This window comes from Halichoerus grypus, chromosome 3 (assembly GCF_964656455.1).
Source record: "Halichoerus grypus chromosome 3, mHalGry1.hap1.1, whole genome shotgun sequence".
Classification (NCBI taxonomy): domain Eukaryota; kingdom Metazoa; phylum Chordata; class Mammalia; order Carnivora; family Phocidae; genus Halichoerus; species Halichoerus grypus.
Window position 1 is genome coordinate 33,528,540 of NC_135714.1, and position 26,111 is coordinate 33,554,650.

The following is a 26,111-nucleotide window of genomic DNA, read 5'->3' on the forward strand; positions in this document are numbered from 1 at the left end:
CCACTTAAGGAAATAGCCTCGATATGTAGCCACGGTGTTTTTCCCTGAAGGCAGAACTTGGAAAAATGATACTGCAAACTTTTAACAAGGTTCATTCTTTCGGGGCTAATAGACACTCCTTGATTCGAGTGTGGAAGTAAAAGCCAGCCATAAATAGGGACTTCAGAGCGATCTTTGAGATGTCTTTCAAAAAATGCAGAAGAGTCAAAGTGGCAGCTACTTCACTGATTTAACACCTTATAAATTTGCCAGGAAGAAACCATCAGCCCAAGGCCAGGCTTCTGCAGGAGGCGCACCCTTCCGAGAGTGGAGAAGGGTAAATGCAGCGCCAGGCGCAAGCTTGCTCCTCTCTCTTTGTAAACGCGGTGGGAAGAATTAAACTCCAGGATTAATTCCACACCAGCCACACGCCCAAGGGCTGCCTGATCAGTATGCTCTCGGCGGCTATTTCTTGGGAAAATGAACGTGGGAGTAATTGGCAATGTTTTCATTAAAAGAAGCCTGAAATAACAGAACTACTTGGCATGTGTAAGTGGGCATCCAAATGAATAGGAAATTCCTCAAAATAAACAGCACGCCAGAATGACAATGTCTGCTCCAGCTTTTTGGAGGAGGATGCGTCTCCTCTTCCCCCCGCACGGCCACCTACTTCATATGCAATGCACGACCTTCTACTTTTCACAAACTGAGCACGTAGAGCCAAGACTTGCCAGTGTGCTTCTCGCTCCGTTTTTGCAGAACTCCGTTTCATGCTCCTTTTTGATGCGTCTTTCATCACTGGGGATCTTTTGAGCCTCTGGAGCACCAGCACAGACCAGCGTTCTCCACACGACAATGAAGCAAAAACTATAAAACTTTATGTCATGAAAACTCTCACACCCACTCCCGAACCTCGAGGTCTATTTTTTCCCCTTAGCTTCAAGGTTTTTTTTGTTTCTTATCCCTGACATTTCTTAGTTGTTTGCCCTGGGTCCAGGCCCTTAGCCTCTTTGTTCTTCAGTTTATTCATCTGTAAAATAGGAACAAGAGCGGCACTCATCCCCTAAGAGTGCCGCGGGGATTACACCCATTAATCCATAAGGCTCACGGTGTGATAGCACACAACGTGGGCTCGATGTGCGTGCTGAGCGGTATGCCAACCAACTGTGAGTGACACAGAGGTCTGCCACGAGGAAGTTTCCTAACCTGTTTTGGATCACGGAATCTTTTGGAATCTGATGAAAATACCCCAGAAAGAAATGTGCAAGAACCCACAGTTTTATGCACAACCTTAGCAGGATGGGGAGAAAGTTCAATAATGCCTGGAACTCATTCACAGACCCCCTTCAAATCCATATCCTGCAGTTAAAGATCTCTGAACTGAATTCTGGATTTATGCAGATTTACCATCTGGTGTCTGGAGTTTCAGAGAATTCAGCTCAGTAAAAGGTTCTGTCCTTCCCAGGACCAAAGGGTGACAGAAGCACCTGTCTTTGACGAGCGTGCCTTACTTTGCAAGCTACTTCCCTTCCCACCTCCTTGCTCTTGCCTCCCAGCACCACACAGCCTGTTAACCTGCAGATGCAGGGAGTCAGAGCTCCAACAGGAGTAAGTGTGAAGATGAGGATCTAAAGCGGTGTAAGGTTATTGAAATTCAAGGCACATTCCTCTAAACAAAGGACTTTCTCATGCCGCTGGAAAGAAGACACAATAGTTACCAGTCAGCTTACTAATGAGGGGAAAAGGGATATTTGAGAGCAACCAGGAAATGAGTTTTTTGTTTTTTTTTTTAAGTCCATGTTTGAAGAGAGCAAGAATTCACAAGTGTTTGCTTTCATCTGGGCTGTATTACAGTAAAACAACAACAACAACAACAACAAAACAGACTTGCTTCTCTGAATATCTGTGAAAAGAGAATACACATACAACTTATATCGAGGTCTCAAGTGGGAAAGAACTCATGCCACGTTATGGTTTCAAGGTATAAAGTTTAGGGCATAATCAAAGGACAAAATTACATAAATTATACCTGAATTGTGAAACCATGGGCTGGCTTCCTTCCTGAAAGTAGGGGTGGAAAAACAAAAAACTACTTGAGACCCAGAAGGCTCCTCTCTGACTTTGACAAAGAAGCGGGAAAAAGACAGTTCTACGCTGGAAAAGTGGTTTCCATGCAAGAAGTGCCACTGGGACATAAAGTACCAGTAGGATATAGACAAGAGTCCCAGTTAAAACCATGGTGAGTCTGTGGGTGAATTCTCTTCCATTCCACACACCAGGCCATGTGGAGGGCCTCTTTCGGGGAAGGCACATTCTTAAATCTGTTTCTAAATTTTCAAGAGGATTTAGGGCTATCACTATGTAGCCAATTCCCGTTTCTTTGTGGAGACAGAGTGCTGGTGTAGCCAAAACAAAGAGCCAAGACATTTGATCATTTGAATTTTGGAAACTTCCATCTGGAGACAAGTATTCCTGATATTCTGTACACTCGGTAATACCGCCACAAAAACAGACATCAACACTAAGTAATAACAAAATCACCACAATGGCGCCCGTTTTATTGAATCTGCTGCCCACCCAGGCTCTGTTCTTAGTACACGTTATCGCCAAGCCACCCAATAACCCTGCAGGGGAGCATCACAACTCATTTTACAAACAGGGAATCCAAGATGGCAAGGAATTTAACTTGCTCAACACCCCCACCAAAAGAAAGTGGTGGATCTCCAGATAGAACCAGCGGGTCCGCTTGCCCGTCTCTTCCCCGTGGCTCTTGGTTCTAGAGCACCTGGCTCCTGACCGAGCCCGCCTCTCTCCCACTTAATGCACTCTCCTCAGGACCTACCCCTCGATGAAGACAGGTGGTCTCAGCTCTCTGCTCCTATCTCCATCCTATTGGATTTTTGGTTCCACCACTGTTGGACCCGGTGACAAAAAGTAAGTGCTCTGTTCGGTCGAAATAACCTTCCCAGGCAAAGGCTGAGGGTTTCATCCTTTACTGAGCAGCCAGTTATCTTGTTGCTGCCCTGCTTATGATCCCCTCCCAAACTCCCCGTCCGTCTCTCTCTGACCCCACTTCCTGCCTCACCCACAGCCTGCTGGGCTCCAGCCACACTCCCATCCTTCTGTGCCCAAAACACACATGCCTGTTTCTCCCTTGGAACTCCTGTGCTCACTCTTCCCACTGCCTGGATCCCGTCTGTGCCCAAGTCTCCTAGGGAGGATTCCTTCTTACTGTCATCACCTCCAGAAAACCCCTCTGGGCCACCCAGTCATTGCCAACCCCTGCAGCCATCTAAAACTACTCTGCTTTTTTACTGTTCTTCCTTCTACCCCACAGAAAAGGGGAAATCTGTGGGAGCCAGAACTTTTCCTGCTGTGTTGACTCACTACCCTAAGTATTTGCTCACCGCTGCCTGGCATAGTGCCACGTGATCAATACATATTTTTAAATGAATGAAAGAATAACTAAATAGAGTAAACAAAGAACTTCCCCCCACCCCCTTACTCCTGATCATGTTGGTAAGAACCTAAGGCAATGATGCTGGGCATAATAGGGAGTTGGCTGGATTTCGTTTTCTCCTGCTGTTGTTTACCACACATGGCACTTTGAAAATAACTTGAGCTCACATTCCGGTTTCATGTCATCTGAAACTATTTCATGTGAATGGGCAGGAGGAGAGTTCTGAAAAGATAATCAATCTCTTGTGACTCTATTCGAAGTGAGGCAAATCTATACTTTGATCATCTCCAGCAGAAACAACAATGATGTTTCCAGAGTCCCTAACTAGATTCCTTCTTCAGAACATTTGTCTAAATGAAAAACAGCTCCTCTGCCCCTGAAGAAATCAATATATAAATTTCCACTGTACACTGATTTCTATCAAGACTTATCAACTCCCCAGATAATTTTCTTTATATTTGTACTCTAAAAGAAATAAAGGTTCGCTTATCATTTAGGGAAAAGACCCCGGACAACACATTTCCATATCCACCGAAGCAGAGGAAGTACGAAGGGCTGCACCATGAAGCACCACAGAACATTCCAGAGGGACTGGGCTATCTTAGCAGGAGTCAACTTTATAATACAATTTGAAAGAATACCCATCCTTCCTCTTCAGTAAGGTTACTTTTTCTATGCAGCTAGTCTCTTTGTGACAGCCTCTTTTTTTCTTTTCCAACAAATACAAGAAATCTTTAAAAAACAGAAACCACAATCCCATTACAGTAGCATTCTGTTTTTACTGTCTGAATTTACCTTCCTTTTATTGTCCGTATGTGTTCATATTTGACAAATGGAATAAGAGCACCTTGAAGAAGCTTAAGGGTGGGCCTGGGATGTTTGAATAATGGTTTGTCACAGAAGTACCCCAAATAGCCTGACCTCCTCCAGGAATCCGGTTTGGAGACTGGTTTTCAGAATATCGCACAGCTGGCCCAAAGTGACTGAACCTTCCTCCTTTTGAAGGACAAGGTCCTTTTTTAGCTGCCGCTGTGGGTTCCACTCGGGTCCTTTAAATCAGGGTGAAAAACCATGGCCCCGGGGCCACAGACCATCTGCCCCCGTCTGTTTTTATAAAGTGTCACTGAACACAGCCACACCCATTCGTTTCCTACCGTCTATGGCTACTCTTGGGCTCGGAGAACAGAGCTTGCAGAACAGTAGCTGCGACAAAGATGATATGGCCCACAGAGCCCCGAGTATTTAATATCAGGCCTTTTCCAGAAAAAGGGCCAAAACCCTGCTTAGATGATGCCCTGATTCAGGGGCGCAACATACAATGTAGACAAACACTGAGATTCGTCGCAGCTAAATAATTGGTGACACTCAGTACAAAATGAAAACGGGGTGCTCCATGTGAAGAAATGAAGAACTGCAAGATGGTAAGAGCAGAGCCTTAAACCGAGCGCACGCTAAGCCTGTGTGGCAGCCTGAGCTGCTGGAATAATCCTTGTGACGGGTGACAGACGCCAAAGCCAGCTAGAAACGATTCTATCCAGATGCGGGAATAAGAGTGCTGCCAATTTGTAGCTTCTTGAGAACCAAAAACACCTTTTGCTCGACTGAAATCTTACGCGTACGTCTGACATGAGAGTCGGAGTCAGTATGGAGCTCTGCCTCAACCATTTTATTTCAAAAAGGTCGCATGTAGGCTATGAATGTTTTTCTCGGGCCAGGGGTTGGGGGTGGTGGTGGTAAAGGGCCGGAGATCACACTAGACTTCTTGCAAACAGCATTTTCATGTAACCTGGCAAACAGATGCATGCTTTGACATGACAGAATCAGGCCAAACCAGCCCTGATTGTCAACTGTGCTCTCTGCAGTGGCTTTTCCTCGATCATAATTATTTCAACTGTCATAATTTATTCATCCCCAGACAAGCTTCCACATTCCAGGGTAACTAGTCCAGGCACCCAGGTCAGAAGGGCTGGCAGCCCCCATCACTTCTGTCCTTCCTCAAGCCTAAAATTCTAACTACGGAAGGAATATCTTCTGCGGCAGTATTTTTTTGGGCAAAACCAAAACAAAGTTGGTTTCAAAACCAAAGTTAACTGGCAAAGACATTGTAAGCTTTCAAGTTCATACACCTGAAGGTGGGAGGGTGCAAAAAAAAATCCCATCAGAAACCAGAGACTTCATTTCTATACTTCACAGGTACAAGGAAATAGCTTTTCTAGCTCACAGAATGCTCAGTGATTTGACCACAAGGTTACCAAGGAATTTTACTCTGATTTTAGATACATAGGGAACAAATTTTGTTTGCGACAATATATCAGTTGTTGGGACTCTGAAGAATGTCCCACGTGAAATAAATAATGTCAAATGCAATTATCAATGGTTTCTTATAAAACGGGAGCAAAGGTAGAGTAATTCTATATGGATTAAAGCTTAAACCTGTCTTCTTTCTTACGTGGATCCTTTATTTTTATGACAGAACAAAGAAAATGCTCAAAGGTCTGCTACCAGTTGAGAAGGCTAGGCAGGGCAATGAAGGGTGAAAATGTCCTGGAAAGATGGCCATACGCACGGCACTCCACGGGACAGGTCTGCTCACCTTCACCCACAATAGAGAATGAAACAAAATTAAGTCGAGGTCTTGCTACAACATAAATTGAAACTGAGTTGCTCCATTGCTTAATAACTTTGTCCTTAAATAGGCATTATTTCTTTTCATCTGTTCAAACAGAAATAAACAATGAATCGAAACATCCAGGGGTGGTCCTAGAATACTGCCCCCCCCCCCATCTACTGTAGTCAATCTTGCCCATTCAATCTCCACAACCCACTTCCCTTCATTCCCTCTGCCACAGCTTTGATCTCTCCTGGACTAGGACTTGCTAGCGGGTCCCCCGGCTTCCACTTCTGCTCCTGACATCCATTCCCCTCACAGCATTCACTGAGATCTTTTTTTTATGAAACAAACTAGATCATGGCATTCCCCTGGTTACCACCCTTCAAAGGCTTCTCATGGCATTAGAAGGAAAACCCAAACCTTCACCCACAGCCAAAAAACCCCACAGAATCTTGTCCCCACCTGCCTCCTCCACCGCAGTGCATATCACTGGCCCTCTTGCTCCTGGCTCCAACCTTGCTCGCCTCCTCTCCGATCCTTGAACGTGCTGCGCGCTCCTCTGCCTCAGAGCTTCCTACTTGCTCCCCATGTGCCTGGCTTCTCAGGACTCTGGTTCAGCTCAAATGTCACCTCCTAGGATGGACTGCCTCTTGGTGGCCCCTTTCCCCACTGAACTACTCTGTTGCATTCTCCGCATCACTGACCATCTTCGTGGCACTTATAATCTATATCATCATGCTCCCTAAATTGTTCTTCTGGCTCATGTCCTGCCTCTTTGCACCCTGTCTGTCTCATTCCATCCTGTACCTCACAAGACGCCTGACACACACATGTTCCGTATGTGCTGAACAGCAAGATAATCTACAGATTATAATAAATATCAAGTACATGGGATGGTCATAGTTAAACCCTCCAAAGAGAAAGCAAAGTATTTTCATCTATATAAATTCATCTGCCCATTCAACAATTCAATTATTTATGGAGAACATCCTATGCCAGGTACTATATTAGGACCAGAAGAACCCAAAGGTCTAAGAATTTCTCAAAAATGTTATAGTCTGTGTTTAAAATAAGCACTTAGAAAAAAATAAGTTACACTACTATTTAGGATGTTTTCATGTAACCCTAAGGGATTTGTGGAAAAGTCTGGAAACCCAGATGAGTAAGAAGTTACATATCATCAATACACTCTAAAAAAAAAAAAAAGAAAGAAAAAGAAAAGCAAACCAAACGAAACCCACACACACAAACCCACCACCCCATGAAAAGTACAGAGAGAGTAAATCGGGGTTTTTCAACTGTGCTCCAGGACTTTAAATCTAGGAGTCACCTCTTCACACTTGGGAGACTGTGGACAGATGGAAAGCTTTGCTCAGTCAGTGGTAGAGAATGGAATTCATTTCCCTGGGGGGTTGTTCAAGATGAAAGCTGTTGAGGTGAGACCAGGAGACTGGGTGACTGACAGTTTTTGAAACAGACTGGAATGACCACATCCAAATAAACAAAGCCCCTGTTCAAACCCTTTTAGAACTCAACTTCTGGCCCTCCATGCAGTCCCAGACTCCTCTGAGAGGTATCCAGGATCAAGGGATGCAGGTGCAAAAAGACTGACCCAACGGTCTGATTACTACCTCCACCGCTGGACAGGAGGTGACCTTGGCCCCGCCTGTGCGCACCTGCAGCCTTGGGCTCAGCGGACCTCCAAGGCAAGCAGCCAGCACCAACATCCTCTTGCCTCACCTCAGTGTTATCCGTACTATTTCTCAGGTGTGCTCCAGGTCAAAGGATCTGAAATGGATCCTCTGACAGCATTATGTGAGCTCCAAGAAAGCAAGTGGGTACTTGTTGCATTTCCCATTTTAATCACTAGTGCAAGGCCCAGCGTGTAGCAAGTGTTCAATAAATACTTATTAAATAAATCATCCCCATCACTCAAAAGCTAGGACTTGCTACAATGACAGAGGAACTCATTAATGCACCAAGTGTCAGAAGGGTGGGGTTCCTGACCCACCCAGCACATGCACATGCCTTCAGTCTGAGCCTCACTCCCTGCTGAGCCAAGAACCACCACACCTTCTTCTATGATAACGGCTGGTGCTTTGTGGAAAGTTTTTCTCCCATTCAGCTCTTTACTCACATTTCATTCTGGACAACACAGCCACCAATAACTTTTACAAAACGATGGACAAAATATGGATTTAAGGCTATTTTCCTCACAATACATTATTCTAAGTCCCTGGGAAAGGCTTCAGGACACCAAATAATTCCTTTCACAAAGCAGCACCAACCGCCAGGCAGTGGCAAAGATCTGAACTTGAGGGAGAAAACTTGCAAACCGCTTTTGTGTCGGAGTAAGGCTGGAGGAGAAACTGCCCAATGGTCTAAGGAAACGAAAACAACAATACGAGGAAAGCACACACAACCCACCATTCAGGATTCAAGTGAAAGCCAGGCTGCGGCTGCAGTTATAAAACGAAAGAAAAAGACTAATGGGATAGCCTGCTCCTCCGCCTTCTCCTACCCAAGGCAGTAATGAAGATTCACAGCCACATATTAATTAGGGAATCAATAGACGTGCCTGGTTACAATACTGGTACAGGGAAACAGATAATGGAGAGAGAAGGCACAGACTCCCCGAGAAGCCAATCGAATGTTGTATGCAATATTTCCTTCCTGTTTTTCTTTTTTTAAAAACTCCTTTTTGATTGCCAAGAGCAAGGAGGTGACAGGTTGGCTGATTTTCTACATTTTGGGACTCTGAAACATTTTCTCACATGGAAGTCACACAGATATTCTAAATCATATGGTTACAATTATTTGTAAACGAACCGTCTTTCTACACCAAAGAATATTGCTTTTAATCCAAAAATCGGATTACCAAGATCCTGCAATTGTTTTTCACTCCTACGAGACAAGAAGACATAACTGTGGATTCACCAGAGGCCATGTGAGATGAAAGCACTCATTTACTCAATCATAACACTGGCCGCAAGAGAAATGCCCAGTGCACAGCATCCGAACAGCCCACCGCTGAGCAGCTTCCTGCTGCGCTGGTCAACTGGGATCCCCACCCCTCCAATCCCTCCAATCTTCACCCTTCTCCCCTCCTCAGCCCTTCCCGCCGCCCACGACCCCGCACTTCGCTAAGCGCCGACTCGGGGGGAAGGGAGGGCGCAGCCTTTGTCCCGCGGGTCTCCCGGGCCCGCCTCGCTGTCCCCGCGAGCCAGCTCGGGCTCGGACCCCGCTCGTCTGTCACCTCCGCACGCACCTGCAGACAAAGGCCCGCCGCCCCTCCCACGTCTCTCACCTTGGCCTCCCGGGCGGCCCCGGCGCTGGGACGAGGACAGCGGTGACCAGGCCAGCCAGCCCGCCGCGGCCGCTCGCTCGCACCAGCAGCCACGCGTTCCTCCCGTCTCAAGTTGAAGCGAGCGGCGACCGCGCCTCCCGGCGTCCGCGCGGGGCCCGCCGGCGCTCTCCGCCCCCCGCCCCCGCCCCCCGCCGCCGCCGCCGCCGCCGCCGCCGCCCATTGGCTGCTGGGGAGGAGCCGCCCAGCCCGCCCCGCCCCCTCGCCAGGTGTGCCCCTCAGGTGCCCCCGCCAGGTGTGCCCCTCAGGTGCCCCTGCCAGGTGCTCCCAGCCGCCAGAGGCCGGCCCAAGGCGAGCAAAGAGCCGGGTGGACTCCCCTCCTCCCCGACAAACCCCAAATTCTAGGCCGAACATCTCCCATTTGGGACTCTCAGGACTTGGAAAGTTCATTCTAATCCCGCGGAACCGCTTTAGGAAGTTGACGCCCTGGGCTTGGGTTTCTGGTTCCGAACAGACCCAGCTTGATCCGTGCTGGGGGTGCGGCGGCGCAGCAAGTGGCCGGGATGGGAGCCAGAAAGCCTTTGCAATGTCAAGACAAAGCCGGGGCAAACTGTAGTTTGATAAATCAGGCAGCAAGTTTTGAACGGAGCTGAAAGGTATTTTTCGCAGATTCCCTGCCGATTTACACGAAACACTTAACAGCCCACACAAGTAGTTCACCCCTACACACCTTTTCCAATTTTCCAATTTTCCAATCCCCGCCTCTCTTAAGGCACCTTTTGTTTAATGCTGACTTGGAGCCAAGATGACACTGGCGTCCCAACACTGTCATCTATAGTTGAGAAAACCCCGTACACAGCAACAGGAAAGTGTCCAGCTGGCTAAGGGACAGCATTTTCAATGAGTGCTGGCCAGTCACTGACTAAAATAGAATTTGAAAGGAAAATCCAAGGTCTACTGTCTTTATTCTGTGTGCACTGAAAGTACTTCCTCTACTAATTGTTTCTGAGCAAGATGTTTGATTGGACAATTAAACAAGTGAAACAGGCAGGGGACATCCTCGTGTTTTCTGCTGTCCTCAAAGTACCATGCACAGAATTTATGAAATACGCACAGAAAATCAAGGGAGTATATGCAACTAGGAGGTCTCATCCGAGTTTTTTTTTTTTTTTTTAAGATTGTATTTATTTATTTGCGAGAGGGAGACAGCGTGAGAGAGAGGAGAGAGAGAGAGAGTGCAAGCATGAGCAGGGGGGAAGAACAGAAGCAGAGGGAGAAGCAGACTTCCCACTGAGCGGGGAGCCCGATGTGGGGCTCGATCCCAGGACCCTGGGATCATGACCTGAGCCAAAGGCAGACTCTTAACTAAGTCACCCAGGCGCCCCCTTGTCTGAGTTTAGTAAAACATACCACACGTGTACTGGAAACTCTTTTAATGCTCATGTTTTAAAAGCAGATTAAACATCTACTTGTTTGTTCAATGTTTATTCAGCTCTTCCTAAAGGTCGGGTTCTCTGCTGACAGCTCTGTATTAGGCTTTTCTGGCGATCAGCTGTTTTTCAAGGGAGGACACGTGTTAACTTAGGGTATAACGGGATCTATGACCAGTAATACCTCAGCTATTAATTAACTACTCTGGCAACCAGCACTGTTCGGAACGCAGCCTAAACTGGAAGTGGGGGTGAGTTGGGGGCTTGCGGTTCAGCAGTCAGAAGAGGCATCACCGTACTCTGGAGACGTGAACTGATTTCACAGAATCCCACCTGTCACCCCTTCGGCGGCTGCCCTTCCTTCCTTCCACTAATTCTAGTGAGTCTGGTTACTTGCCTACAGCAGGATGGAAGGGACAAATCAGAGAGAGCGGCCAGACACCCAGAGGTGACGACACCGTGTGACAGCTCAGCCTTTGCTGACAGGGACGTCATGCTTGACAAGTCCTGCCAACTCTACCCGCCACTGTTCTCTCCAACTCCACTGCCTCCACCCTCGATCCCGCCACCGTCTTCTCTCATCTAGATGAGATGATGGCTGAGGCAGTCTTCCAACCGTCTCCCTGGCTCCGCTCTCATCCCCGACTGGCTATTCTCACCGCGGCCACCCATGCATCACAAATCACCAACCTGAGCATCCATGCTCAGCCTCTAAAACCCTACAGGGGCTTCCCGTTAACTGGAGATATGGTCCATAATCATTTCCAGGGTCTCTGAGGCCACCTGGGATCTGCTCCTTATTCCTAATCACATTCCCTCTCCTTCTCTCTTGCACCAGCCTCATCTTCCAGTTTCTGGAACATGCCCAGCTACTTCCCACCTCAGCCTTGGCACCATGTTTCCTTCTTCTGAAATGCTCTTCACTGCACCGCTCACCTGGATAATCCCATTCATCCTTCGGATCTCAGTCCACTCCCTTGAGAAAAATCTTCCTACCTGGCAGTTCTACACCCCTACCCCTTCCATTCCCCAGTATTCTGGGGTCTTTTCTTTATAGTCCTCTTCTCATTCATTTTATGTTGAGTTTTATACACTTGGCTTTGTTCCTGTACAGTAAAGAATTCAACCTTGGCCAAACAGAGGTCTGGCCTTTCCCCCTTGGCTACTGGCAGTAATCTCGAAGACCATGGAGTGTCATACCTACCACTAGTGTTTTTGTTTGCCTGCAGGTCTTGGGTCACATTAGATAGTCTAACGATGTGATTTAGGGTAGGGGCTTTGGGTTATTTGGCATCAATTCCACCTCTGGAGGGGCTAGAGACTGAGGTCAACCACATGGGTCATCAACCATGCCTGTGTGATGGAGCCCCAATAAAAATACTGGACTCCAAGGCTCAGATGAACCTCCCTGGTTGACAGTACTCTGTGCATATCGTCACACATCAATCCTGGAAAAGTTATGCTGTCCATGACTCCAGAGGGAGAGGACAACTGAAGCTCCATGTTTGGAAATTTCCTGGACTCTGCCCTAGGTACCTCTTCTCTTGGCTGATTTTCATCTGTATCTTTTAGCTGTGATAAACCCTAACTGCGAGTATAATAGCTTGTAGTGGGTTCTGGCTTTCCAGTGAATTAGTGAACCAAAGACTGCTCTTGTGGACTTTCCCCATTATATTTTCAGCATCACCCACACTTCCTGACACACAGTTAGTGCTTGATACACTGAATAAAGATCAAATGTAATAAATTACTATTTTTTTCTATAGGTACTTTAAAAATGAGCATGTGATGAACATGCAATGCCTTTTCAACTTAAAGAATACCTTTTCATTTGGCCAACTCCTACTTCTGAGTCAAGGCCAGACCTAAAGTCACCTCTTCCATGAAGCCTTTTCCTAGTCGCCAGGGCTTGCCGTTCTTTCTTGCCATTGTGTTCTCTGGCCTTTTGCTCTGCTTTCCCAGCAGTCAGTGGCACCGAAACAATTTTTGTGAACAACCTATGTTAGATAAACTCTGAATGCATAGTGTAGGCCATGGTGCTTACACACAGCAAGTACACGAAATGCATTTGTAGAATGAAGGCAATTAAAAAAAAAAAGGGTTGGTTTATAGAAAGACAGGTTCAGGGGCACCTAGGTAGCTCAGTCAGTTAAGTATCTGCCTCCAGCTCAGGTCATGATCTCCAGGTCTTGGGATGGAGCCCTGCATCCTTGCGTCCCTGTGTCAGGCTCCCTGTTCAGCAGGGGAGTCTGCTTCCCTCTCCCTCAGCCCCTCCCCCCTGCTCATGTTCCCTCTCTCTTTCTCTCAAAATAAAATAAATAAAATCTTAAAAAAAAAAATAGAAAGATAGGTTCAGCCATCTATGAAATTTTGGTACATATTACAGTTGATTCCCTGAAAAATAAGGTAGCTGTTACCGTAGTAACTATTTTAATGGTGTACAACTCGATCGTTTTCTTTTCAAAAATAAAAATGTTCCTCGAAATTATCCACTTTAAAAACCTGACATGCTTTAATGAAAGTGTGGAAGAAGATTGCCAAACTTTCAAAAGTCATCTGACTCCCTAATTAGAATGAAATATTACAGTTTTACATACTACATTAAGAAAATAAAATAAAAAACACAACCACTAATCTTTCTCTCCTCCACACAAACCTAATTGAAAATTCAACCAGCACACTAATAACCTATGATGTCCCCAAGTAGCATAGAAAAATCAATTTTATTTCCTTCAGACCTGCATTTAAACTGGATAACTGCTATAATGTGCAATAGCCATAACCCAATTTCAATTTGTTTGATTAAATGAGTATAGACATTAAACAAGAAAGTCACAGGATTGTCATAACAATGTTCACGCTGTTAACTCATTACAGAACAAAGCATTTTCATTTGCTCCTAGAAAACATGCCACTAGAAAATATATAAATATGAATTCAAACAATCCTTGAGTCCTATCCACAAAGATCTTTGCATTGTCTCACGCAGAGATAAAAGCAGCTTTGAACTTGGAGGGCCCTGGAAACTCTGCCTGAATTTTGGATGAGGAAAACTCCAAATGATTCCTTAAATATAGGAAGTTGTATTTAAACATTCCTTTGTATCACGCTGTATAATTATTAAGGATATCCAGGCAACACCCAGGTCAACGGTTCTCAAATTATAATGTGAATAATTATTAAAATGAAGATGTCAGGGCTCAGTCCAAGAGTATGATTCAGTAGGTCTGGGGCGACCCCCCCGCTCTTTTCATATATGCACCTGAAGGATTCGGAGGCAGGTGGCCAGTGGACTATACGTTCAGAAATGTTTCCAGAGAAGGGACTGGACCTGTATGGATGAAGGCAGTCAAATGACACAGATAAAGACAATAGACAATGCAATGTTGTACCTTCTTCTGTGTCCCTGACTAGACTGAGCTCCTGGAAACTCAACCATGCCTTATTTGATTTTGGTATCTTTGGTGCCCAGCTCAGCGGGAAGCACTTACTAAATTAATTTCATTGTAGTAAAACAGCATGCCCCCACACTCACACTTACCTGGACATCAGGAGAATTCAGCAAGGATGCACTTCTGGGGGTCACATGTGATCTCAGAAAGGTTATTGATAGAGTAGGTGGGATGTTTGGGCAGGCCCTTGACCTAGATCAGGGCCTTTCAAACTTCAGGGTGCAAACGCATCCTCTGGGGATTTGTTCAAATGCCAACTCTGATTCAGTAGGTTTGGGATGGGACCTGCATTTCTAAAAAGCTCCCAGTTGTTGTGGATGCTCTAGCCCAAGACTCCACTTAGAGTGGCAAGGACCTGGATGTAAATTAGCCCAACAATGGCCACAAGGGCAAACTCAGACCTACAATGAACTTGAACAAAAGCCAGGGAATTGTGCACCGAGAGTAATATTTCTCGACTTATTTTAAAGGACTATGTACCACGGATGGTTGCTCTTAGAGCAAGACCTAACACGACTTTTTAAAAGAAAACCTCCACCGCTCCACAAAACATCAGATATAGAAGAAGCTTTGCTTGCACTCACATAAGGATAGGACCTTTATTCTAAAAACCCTCCAGGTTTGGGGTGCCCGGGTGGCTCAGTCGGTTAAGTGTCTGCCTTCGGTTCAGGTCATGATCCCAGGGTCCTGGGACAGAGCCCCGCATCAGGCTCCCTGCTCAGCAGGGAGTCTGCTTCTCCCTCTCCCTCTGCCGCTCCTCCAGCTTGTGCTCTAATAAATAAATAAAATCTTAAAAAAAATAAAAAATAAAAACCCTCCAGGTCTGACTGTAGTATACGCTAATAAAAATTTTGAAAAGAAAAAAATTCTCCTGTCCGACAGCCCGAGGACTTCACGTTCTGCCCCATAAAATGAAAAGGCTATTTATAATAGATGCGTACAACAAAAATTTTTTGTAAGGGAAAGACATTTCCAAGCGCTGGTCAGGGTGTAGAGCTCATTTCCTGCATGCAATTTTCAGCAGACACAACCTCCCACTAGACCAAAGACAGTGGGCATTTCCCTGGCATTCACTGTACTATGAAGAGATTGGACTTATCCCTCTTCCCCCGACCTCACCCGCTAGTTTTTCTGTTCCCAACTGCTAGGTGGTGGGAGGTGAGCATACATCGTTACCCTCTATGATTCAGAATCCCAGTTCAGCACTCAGTTCTTAAAACACGTCTGCTCAACAATCTCCCTATGCAATCCCCTGGCAGGCAGAACTGCAGGAAGGTGCAGGGACTCTGAAAATGTGAGGATGAAGAGAGCCAGGCTGTCTCCATGTCCACTCGGGAATGAAAACGGAGGGCCACGTGGCATGCCTGCTGTCTGGCAATTTCCACGATTAAAATTAGCAAAAAATCAGGTTTCTGTTTCTGCATTAGAAACTCAAGCTTAAACTGATATTAAATCCACAGTTGGGAGAGTGGGGGCAGGGGTCAGAGGGTAGGGACTGGTACAGTAAAGCAAAAAGAAGTTCCTGAAATCAACTGTACTTTCCCTGGTGTCTGTCCCTATCGTTTTTGCCTTTTCACAAATGTCATATATGGAATCACACCATATATAGCTTTAGGATTTTGCTTCTTTCACTTAGCACAATCGTTGAGTGTATCAGGGGTTCAATCCTTTTCATTGCTGAGAATTTCGTTGCAGGGATGTACCACAGTGTGTTTATCCATCTACTAGCGATGGATATGTGTGTTATGGCCAGTTTGGGGCAATTATGAATAAAGCCACTAATAAGAAAAACAACCCCATTTTTTAAACAGGCAAAAATTTCAACAGATATGTCACCAAAGGAGACATATGGCTTTCATAAGCACAGGAAAGATGCTCAATATCATTATTCATTAGGGAGACGCAGTTTCAAAGTACAATGAGTTATCATGTCACACATTTTAGAATGCTAAAATAATAGCAACAAAACCCCACAGAAACTTGGCCGCACCAAGTGCTGCTGAGGATGCTGGGAATGCAAAATGGTAGTTACTTCAAAGAGTGGTTGGGCAGTTTCTTATAAAGCTAAACGTACCATTCCCATACAACTCAGCAATCCCACTCCTAGGTATTTACCCAAAAGAAGTGGAAACTTAAGTTCATATAAAAACCTACATGTGAATGCTTATAGGAATTTTATTCATGGCTCATGATTCACTTCCCTTTTTAAAAAAATTTTATTTATTTATTTGAGAGAGAGAGACAGCACAAGCATGGGGAGTGGCAGAGGGAGAGGGAGAAGCAGGCTCCTTGCTCAGCAGGGAGCCCGATGTGGGGCTCGATCCCAGGACCCCAGGATCATGACCTGAGCTGAAGGCAGACGCTTAACGACTGAGCCACCCAGGCGCCCCTGGGTTTCACCTCTTATAAATAAATTCGCTCATTCTCTCTGAGCCTGTTTTGTCTATGAAAAGGAAATGGTTATAATTTGTCAACTTAATACAGCTCATAGGATAATGAAATGATGGATATGAACAGACATTTTTTCCTATCTGAAGATACAGAACTGTTCCTACATAAAGATATAAAGTGCCGCACAAATGTTAGTAATTAGTAGGTATGCCAGTCTACACCAACAGGGCACGAATAGTTCATATTAATTGCATGACCAAAGGGCCATTCTGCTAGATCAAGGATCCACAAAATTTTTCTGTAAAAGTCCAGACTGTAAATATTTTAGGTTTTGTGGCTCCTTCTGTCTGTGTCTTAACTACTCAACTCTGCCACTGTTAGGCAAAAGGAGCCCTAGACAAGATCTAAATGAATGGCTGTGGTCATGTTCCAGTAAGGTTTTATTTATGAAAACAAGCAGAGCTATGCTAGATAATGTATCAAAATTCCTCCGAAATGCCATTGTCCTTCACCACTAGGAACTCCTGCTGAGCAGGAAGATAAAACAGATACTAGCAGTTATGAATGATGTTTTTATTTAAACTCCCTCTCCCACTCCCCCTGCTTGTGTTCCCTCTCTCGCTCTCTCTCTGTCAAAAAATAAATAAAATCTTTAAAAAAAAAAAAAGAGGTGAAACCAGAACTTGAGCCCATCTCATTCTCCAAATCTTCTGCTCTTGTCACAAATAAATAAAATAAAACAAATAAACAGGAAATAAATAAAGCATAGAGCACATACAGCAAGCTGATCATTTAGTGAGCCAGCTAAGATCAACCTGGATTTTCATCTGGCTAAATGCCCCGCTGAGCTCATTCAATTAAATTCAGTGCCACACAAAGTTCACACGTGAGGCTCATGTCCTCTGAGATGGTGTCCTCTTTTATCCTCATTTCTGGCACTTATAGATTGCGTGACCTGCAAAAAATGTCTTTCTTACAAACTATAGTCTTTTCATATATAATGAGTTAATTATACTAATTAATTACCAGAGAGCTGATTCGGGCTTCATGGAAGCTAAAGCTCAGATAATTTCTGGGGCTCCCTTTCAGAAAAAAAAAACGAAAACAAAAATACTTTCCTTTTGCAAATTTTACAAAAACCATGTGAACTCATTGCTAAGCCCCCTCCCAGGGCCTTGAAAGGGGCCCTAAGTTTTAAGCTTCATTATCCTAATAGTAAACCCTCCTCTGTGCATTATCTTTCCCCCTTGATGAAAGGGAACTCATATATTCCAGATAGAGCTCTGAGTACAAAGAGTTACCTTCTGACTGAACAGACTGACTATTTAAACCTGCCATCCCCATTGCTTCCTCTTAAAGCTGCATGACTGAAATCATTCAAGCCTAATCTCAGCCTAGAGCGGTGGTTTTCAAAGTGTGGGCCACAGATAAAATCAGCCTTACTTGGGAACTTGTTAGAAATGCAAGGTCTCAGGCCCTACCCCAGACATTCTGAATCAGAAACTTTGAGGACGGGTGCTTTCTCAAGATCTAAAGCTGATTGTGACATGGCTCAAGTTTGTCCTCTAGATCGTGGATTCCACTCTCTACACTCATGCAGAAAAAAATTTTGAGGAAAAGAGGAGAAACTACATCATTTAAGCAAGTTCTTTAACTTCTCTTTAGGAACACAAGAATCCAATGGCCAATTCTAACAGTAAGCAATCCCATTTTTAGAATTTTTGGGAAAATACGACATGCGAGACGTGTCAGGATTCACCAGAAGGAGACAAGCAAATGCTCACAGCTCAAAGTCTACTTTGATGATTCCTGAGTGCACTGATGACAAATCAAATGAATTCATGACTTATTAATTGAGTGGAAAATGTATATTTAAACACTCTTGATATAGTCAGACTGAATCAGTAATTCCAAATTCTGAATCATCTTAGAAGTTGAAGGAACTTCTCACAAAGAACCTAAATTATTACTTCAAGTAAAATTCCTTATTTTCAAGGTTGCGGGCTGGACCAAATCGATCCTTTTAACCTTCAAAGGGCCATTTTCTTATTTTTAGCCACCAAGGACCTCTTATTTTAAAATGCATTTCTCATAGAAATATTAAACTACTTTGATTTGTACCCACACTGCTTTTCCTGTCAATCAAAGGCATACTTAGCCACTAATCACAACTTCTGATCAGCATTAGCTAACCAGTGTTGCCCCTCTAAGTTGATATATTTTAATTCCCACCAGAAGCAAAGACCCTTAACATTTTGGGTGGCCTGTGCAGCTTTGTATTATACAAATGCATAATTTTCCCTTTGGCCTCTCCTCATCTCTAAAAGGCACATAAAACCTGTCTGTAAAGCTGTTGTACAGACTAAAATAAAACAAACAAACAAAACCAGATATAAGGTATTTATAGCACCTTATTTGGCACCCAAATATGGACATTGCTATTCCCATGATGATTAAGCTGTTTGAAATCCTGAAATGAGCTCTACAGTGGACACTTGTTAGCTTAAGCCTCCTGGCCCCCCTTTCTGGGAAATACCCCATCACGCAAGCCCAGGCGAATGGCAGGTTCCTGGTTGACATCTTGCATGAAGTGAACCTGGCTGGTTAATTTAGACTCAGGTGGGCGCCTGGTGTGCTGGGTGAGAGTCTCTTCCCTCAGGAATTTGGAAGTGAGTCTACGCTCTTAGATTGGCTAGAAAAGAAATGGTCATTTTTTAATTTTAATTTTTTTTTTTTTTTTTTACCACATGGAGCAAAGAATGAAGCCAAGAAGAGAGTGAAAAACAGAAGTGCATCCTGACATTACCTCAGCCTCTGGGTTCCCAAGGACAACCAAATCGTCCTTTGCTGAAGATCACTCGAAATGTTTCTGTTCTGGTTAATTCACTTTGCCTCCTGAGTCTCAGTTTCCTGCACAGTTTCCTCTTAAGTATACGAGACAGCAACCCCGACAGCCCCAACAATAATAACGATGGTAAAGGCGTACCTAGTCTTTACCAGTTGGGGCACAGCCAGGAAAACTAAAACTGCTCTAAGTAGTTGAAACAGGGAATTTAATAGAAGTGGTGACATGAGTAATGGAAGAGTTGAAAAGCAAAGGGGAGACAGGCACTCAGAGATGAGCAACAACAGGAAGCAACCTACGGCGCCCAAGCCGAAGGGCCCGGGGGTCAAGGCTACCTGGAGGAGCCACTGCCATGGTGGGCCGGGGCAGAGGAGCCACGAGGAGACCCAACCTGGGCTGGCTCTCCCTCCCTTCAGCGCCCCCCACTGGCCAAACCCAGGCACAGCCTGCACCGGGACTAGGGCAGGCACTACGTCTATGCGGGACACCACCCTCAACTCTTCGCAGCAGTGACCCATTTACTCCCAGGAGGCAGGCAATGCTATCTGATGAGGAAACTGAGCTACAGAGAAGGGGACTTGCCCGAGAACAGGACATAGTAGTGGCAGGGCTGGGATTCAAATCTTGAAAGTCCGTTTGCTTTCTTCCAGAGGTGTGGCAAACAAAAACAAAAGGCCACATTGTTGCGTCGTCGCTGGTGTCCGTGAACAGTCCCGGTGCCTTAAACACTTACTATTCCAACACCGCATCGATGCTGTTCGTCCACAAACACATGGTGTTCGTGGTGGTTCTGAACACCGCAGACCGCTCTGTGCCCGCAGCCGCTAAGACTCAGCGCTCCTCCCGATTCACGATATCCGTCCTAAAAACAAGTTCTCCCTTTGCAATCGGGGCCAGTTTTCCAGGCAAACAATTCTTTTCTCCTTCGATACGTATTTACCAATAAACTACTGCATTTCAGATATGATGGTAGGTATTGAGAGTATTCAGTATTTGACTCTTTCTCCTCCCCACCCCCCAAGTTTTTACTTTTCCTGTATAAAAGTTGCGGGTTTTCTTTTTTTTTTTTTGAGAGAGAGAGAAGTGTGGGGAGAGGGAGACAGCGCAAGATGGGGTGGGGGGCAGAGAGAGAATCTTAAGCAGATTCCATGCTCAGTGCAGAGCCCGACTCGGGACCCGCGGCTCGATCTCATGACCCTGGGATCATGACCTGAGCTGAAATCAACAGTCCGTCTGTTTAACCTGCTGAGCCACCCAGGTGACCCTCTAATTTTTTTTTAATTTCAGTACAGTTGACACACAATGTAACATTAGTTTCAGGTGTACAACACAGTGATTCAACAAGTTAATACACCGTGCTCTGCTCACCACAAGTGTGGCTGCCATCTGTCCTCCACACAACCATTGACTATACTCCTCGTGCTGTACCTTTTACCCCCATGACTTACTCATTCCACAAGTGAAACCCTGCATCTCCTACTCCCCTTCAGCCCTCCCCCCTTCCTCTGGAAACTATCAGTTTGTTCTCTGTATTTATAGGTCTGATTCTGCCTAAAAGTTACTGTTACATGAGGGAGGGGCGCCGGGGTGGCTCAGTCGTTAAGCGTCTGCCTTCGGCTCAGGTCATGATCCTGGGATCCTGGGATCGAGTCCCGCTTCGGACTCCCTGCTCAGCGGGGAGTCTGCTTTTCCCTCTGCCCCTCCCCCTGCTCACGTGCTCTCTCCATCTCTCTCTCTCTTTCTCTCTCAAATAAATAAATAACATCTTTTTAAAAAGTTACTGTTATATGAGGACTCGGGACGATCTGACTGGGTAAGGCCTAGATGAAAGACATTCCAGTAATTAATTACTGATCCAACAGTTACGCTGCGTCATGCCTACCCTCTCCTGCTCCATGTCCACGGCAGGTGTGACCAACAGATGGCGGCCTCCTCAGCCAGCCGGTTTTGGTCTCCTGGCTCTTCTCACTCCAGCAGTTCAAGTCCCTAATGTCATTAGGTCAAAGATGGCGAGTAAGCCCTACTTACTATCCTGCCATTAGGATAAACATTTCCTAAAAATAAGGCAAATGTCTGAGGGGACTGCTTTCTAAACAAAACAAGCCAGAATTTTAGATTCTGAAGGCAAATGAGGAATGTTTATGGAACCACAAAGACTTCTGAGGAAAAAAAAATTGGCTTTGACAGTTTTTGGTTTATACCATGGTATTAGTTTCCTTGTCAATTATATAGGCTTCATGCCGTAAAGGCTTATTGTCTGTGGTATTTATTACTAAAATACTTAGTGAATACCAAAATTTACTGGAATTTATGTGCATTGGCCTATAAGGTTCTACATACATACTACTTTAGAAATGGAAACATAGGAGGTCACTCCGCGATGCACATGCATCTCTCAAGATGAACAAAGCACAAATGAATATGCACTACACTACCTTCAAATTTAAATGGCAGAGAGAAAAAACATTCTAGTGTCTAAAAACGTAGACACCAAATCATGTTATACATCATTTTGGAGGAAGACACAGTTGTCTGGCAATAAACTGCTCACCCATGAAATGAAATAACCCTTCTAGGAAAGGATGATTAATTATTTAATAAACATAGTGTGTTTTTGACTTCACTGTGAAAAATAAATGGGAGGAAGGGCTCTAGGAATCCCAATGGGCAGCACCGTCTGCCTCCAGCCCACCAAGTCCCACACTGCAGGTGCAGATGAGGTGGAGCTAGAGGGAGGGACCCCATGGAGCGGGGGAGGGGGGTCCTCTGCCCGGTGCCCATGGCAGGCCCTCTCATGTATTATCTCACACCATGCTGCATGGAGGTTCTAAAGCCCCCATCTCTACAGAGGAGGACACCAGGGCTCAGAGTGAGTAACTTGCCCAGAGTCACACAGCCAAGAAGAGGCAGATCCAGGAATCTGCTGGGGTGTGTTGAACTCCAAGGGTCCTTCCAAGATATCATATAGATATGATATCATATAATCTGGTCCACCCAGAGGGAAGAGCTGAAGGAGGAGGATGGAGGAGCACAGCAGGTGGGGAAAAGAGCTGGGGCCACAGAGGCGGTTCCCACCATCCTAACTGTGGTAGGTTGAATAAAGGTCCCCAAAGTATCAGGTCCTCATCCCTGCAACTTGTAAATATTACCTTATAAGGAAAAAGGATCTTTGCAGAGATGATGAAGTTGATGATTTTGCGATGGGGGCATTATCCTGGATTATCTGGGTGGGCTCTAAATCCAGCCACAGATGTCCCCATAAGGGAGGGGCAGAGAGATCACACACGCAGAAGAGAAGGCTATGTGAAGAGGATGCAGGGACTGGAGTGATGGCCACTGGCAAAGAATGTCACAGCAACCAGAAGCTGGGAGAGGCAAGGGACCGATTCTTCCCAGGGACTCCGGAGGGGGCGGGGTCTTGCCAACACCTGCATTTTGCCCACTGAGACGAAATGTTGAACATCTGGCCTCCGGATGGCGAGAGAATTCATTTCTGTCGTAAGCAAGTTTGTGGCAAATACGTAATGACAGCCACAGGGAACGAACACACTGAGTTGTTGCTGTGTGCTTCTCAGCCTGGCTGGGATCCGAATACCGGGAGATACACCCCTACTCTTTCTCTGAAGTTTCCTTCTCCCTTCCCCTGTGTGATCCTCCGCACAAGAAAACACTAGGGTGTTTGCACTGACAGCTAAAAGGAGTAGCAAAAAGCACTGGTCCAGGATTTAGGGTTCACGGTTTCAGACTTCTTTAGAGGTGCAACACTGAGGAAGTCATGTGAAAGTTCTAGGTCTCCCTTTCCTCATCTGTAAAAAGCATCATGATATGTCCTTTAGTCTCTGGAAAGATTGAAGGAGAGAGTGTGCACTGACCCTTAGTAAACTATAAAGCATTATATTAAAACATGGGAAGAGTTCTCATTATTCCCCCTTCATTCTCTTCTTCGTACAATCAAAAGCATCCTTAAGCACCTAGTATGAGGATAGCATCGTGTTGAGTCACCTACAGGGAAGTAGAAGACACAGTGCTGGCTCTCAAGGATTTATAATCTTCCTGGGGAGATATACACATCTACAATCCAAGGTCGGGAAGATTAGGTGCCAATAGCATCTACATGACTGCAGAGATAAAAGAGATCACAGAGCACTGCAGTGGTGTGAATATCCAGTCCCCATCCTAGGGCAGGCGTGTACTCCCCCCCACCCCCGCCCAAGTCACACTTGGTTTATGTGACTTGCTTTGGCCAATGAAATGTGAGCAACAGTGTTAAGCATGGTTTCCAGGCAGAAGCTTTAAGAGTCAGTTCATCTTTTCCTCTTGCAACTATCTAGTCTAGTAGTGACTGTATCATCGGCCTGGGACGCAGCATGAGGCATCGACCACCAGAAGCAGTGCTTCCAGCCAATCGGCCTCGGACATTTAGCAGAATGAGAGTTGTTTTAAGCCACTGAGCCCTTTGGTTGTTACTGCAGCGTAACCTCGCCAGTACTGACTGATACAAAAGGTGACAGAAAGGCTAACAGAAGAGGTGGGACCCAGACTAGGCTATGAGGACAGCCATGTCATATAATGCTTGACAGGTGTATTACAGAGTGATTCATGGGTCTCAAGGACTCACGTAATAACTTATTGTTCTACTTAATACACCCGATGAGGGTAGCGACCGTGAAGTTCTTGTTCCTGGCTACAACCTTTGGCACCAAGCACAATGGCTGACACATAGTGGGGATAATAAATGAGTATCTAATAAATCCCCAGAGAGGTAGATGGGACCATACAATGGAGGAAGGAGGGAGAAAAGAAATTCCATAGCTTGATACCTCAAGGTAGGAATGAGGATGATGTGGCCTTGGGCATGAAGAAAGCCAACACAGACCACTTAAAAATATACAGGCACAATTATGGTTAAATTATAATTGTAAGTCTTAAAAAAAAGATGGTGCCCCTTCTGGATGATGACACCTGTTTCTATTCTCTTCCTGTCCCCATTAACATACTTCTTTGGTATAACCTGTTCTAATAATGGTTCCAAGGTCTAAGAGGACGATTAACAACATTATGATTAAAAGTGACTCAAGATTTAAAGACTTAAGAGATATACCATCCCTTTTTTTTTTAAAGAATCACTCTAATTTCTATAGCATAGACATACTAAAACCTTATCTTTTTAAAAAAAATTTTCCCTCCTTTTTATTTGCAACCTTGACTTAGTGAATTTAATGAATAGGATTAGGTTTTATCTTCCTTAATAAATATCCTCTACAGCTTCTCTTATGTCAAAAGACATAAGCAGGTCTTTAGCTAGAATCTATATAGAGATAAACCAAGACATTTCCTTTCAGCAAGAAAGGGGCACAGACAATTACTCTAGGCCACTGAATTTGTGGGGAAAATATATTAAGAAATTCCACACCATCCATTAGATGTAATGCTTTTAGTTAATCACCGCTTATCTTTGTGATGAGATCCCTGGTGGTAAGAAAACTAAGTATGGCAAGCAAGTACCTATAGGGCTGAGGCGGTTTCTGTGACATTATTCTTCTCTAATTCATGTCGAAAGCCACAAATGTCATTTGGATTGGCCAATAAATTTTAAGTGACTGTAGAGATATGTTTTTAACTTGGCTGTTCTTTTAGCTGCTCTAGGATTTCACATAGGGTGAAAAAAACCCCTCAAAATACTGTTGCAGAATGCACAGCATTTGCCAATTACTGAAAAATAGGGAAGCCAGCCAGGGGGAAAAAATCTGTATTTTAAACACCCTATTGGTTAATGGGGCACTTCAACTGGACTCTGTAATTATTAAAATTTATATCCCATGTGCTTCAGGATAAAATTAAGTGATTTATAATAAAAGGCAAACATTCTATCAGGCTCTTAAGTTAGAAAAGTGAAATTTAAAACCAAATAGAAGGAAGAAATAGTTCTGTAAATCAATTAGATTAAATATTAATTTGAACCGCATTCAACCATTTCTGATCCACAGAAAAAATAGCAGGCATATGGTTCAGTCTAATATTATTACCACAGTTAAGGATTTAATTTAACTCGAAACTTTCTGGCAAAAAAGCAAACACGACAAACTATGCAATTTTCACCCTTAACCAAATTCTTTTTTTTTTTTTTTTAAGGTTTTATTTATTTATTTGACAGAGAGAGAGATAGCGAGAGCAGGAACACAAGCAGGGGTAGTGGGAGAGGGAGAAGCAGGTCTCCCGCGGAGCAGAGAGCCGGATGTGGGGCTTGATCCCAGGATGCTGGGATCATGACCTGAGGTGAAAGCAGACGCTTAACGACTGAGCCACCCAGGCGCCCCACCAAATTCTTTAAAGAGACAATATTGACTGACTACAAAGAAAGCTATGCTCCTAAGAATATAACACTTTTGAGTGACGTCTTTGGGGTTGGTATGCTAAGCAAAGTGTTAAAATACAGCTTTGTTCTAACTGATAGAGAGTTATCATTCAGAATCCCTAGATCAGGGTACTTCTAACCCGGCAGACCCCAGAAATGCTGATCCTCTTCAAGTTCATTGATATGAAGCAAATAATGCATTTTATGCTCACAAAGTGTTAAGTTCCAGATAGCCCAAAGCCTTCAATAGCTAAGCTGTGTATTTGGGCCTCTGAGAGCAGGAG

At 44.8% G+C, this 26,111-nt stretch overlaps 1 protein-coding gene across 10 annotated transcripts in view; it reads right to left on the reverse strand.

The window, feature by feature from the left end:
• Positions 1-26,111, reverse strand: part of APBB2 (amyloid beta precursor protein binding family B member 2) — a 353,214-nt gene that overhangs the window by 26,228 nt on the left and 300,875 nt on the right. The window contains exon 1 of one of the 10 annotated variants that reach the window (XM_036076934.2): positions 9,358-9,477. The exons of the other annotated variants lie outside the window; for them this stretch is intronic. The gene's annotated coding sequence lies outside the window, so the exon portion shown is untranslated. Of the gene's footprint in view, positions 1-9,357; positions 9,478-26,111 lie in introns of those variants that run through there. 10 annotated transcript variants of the gene reach the window in all.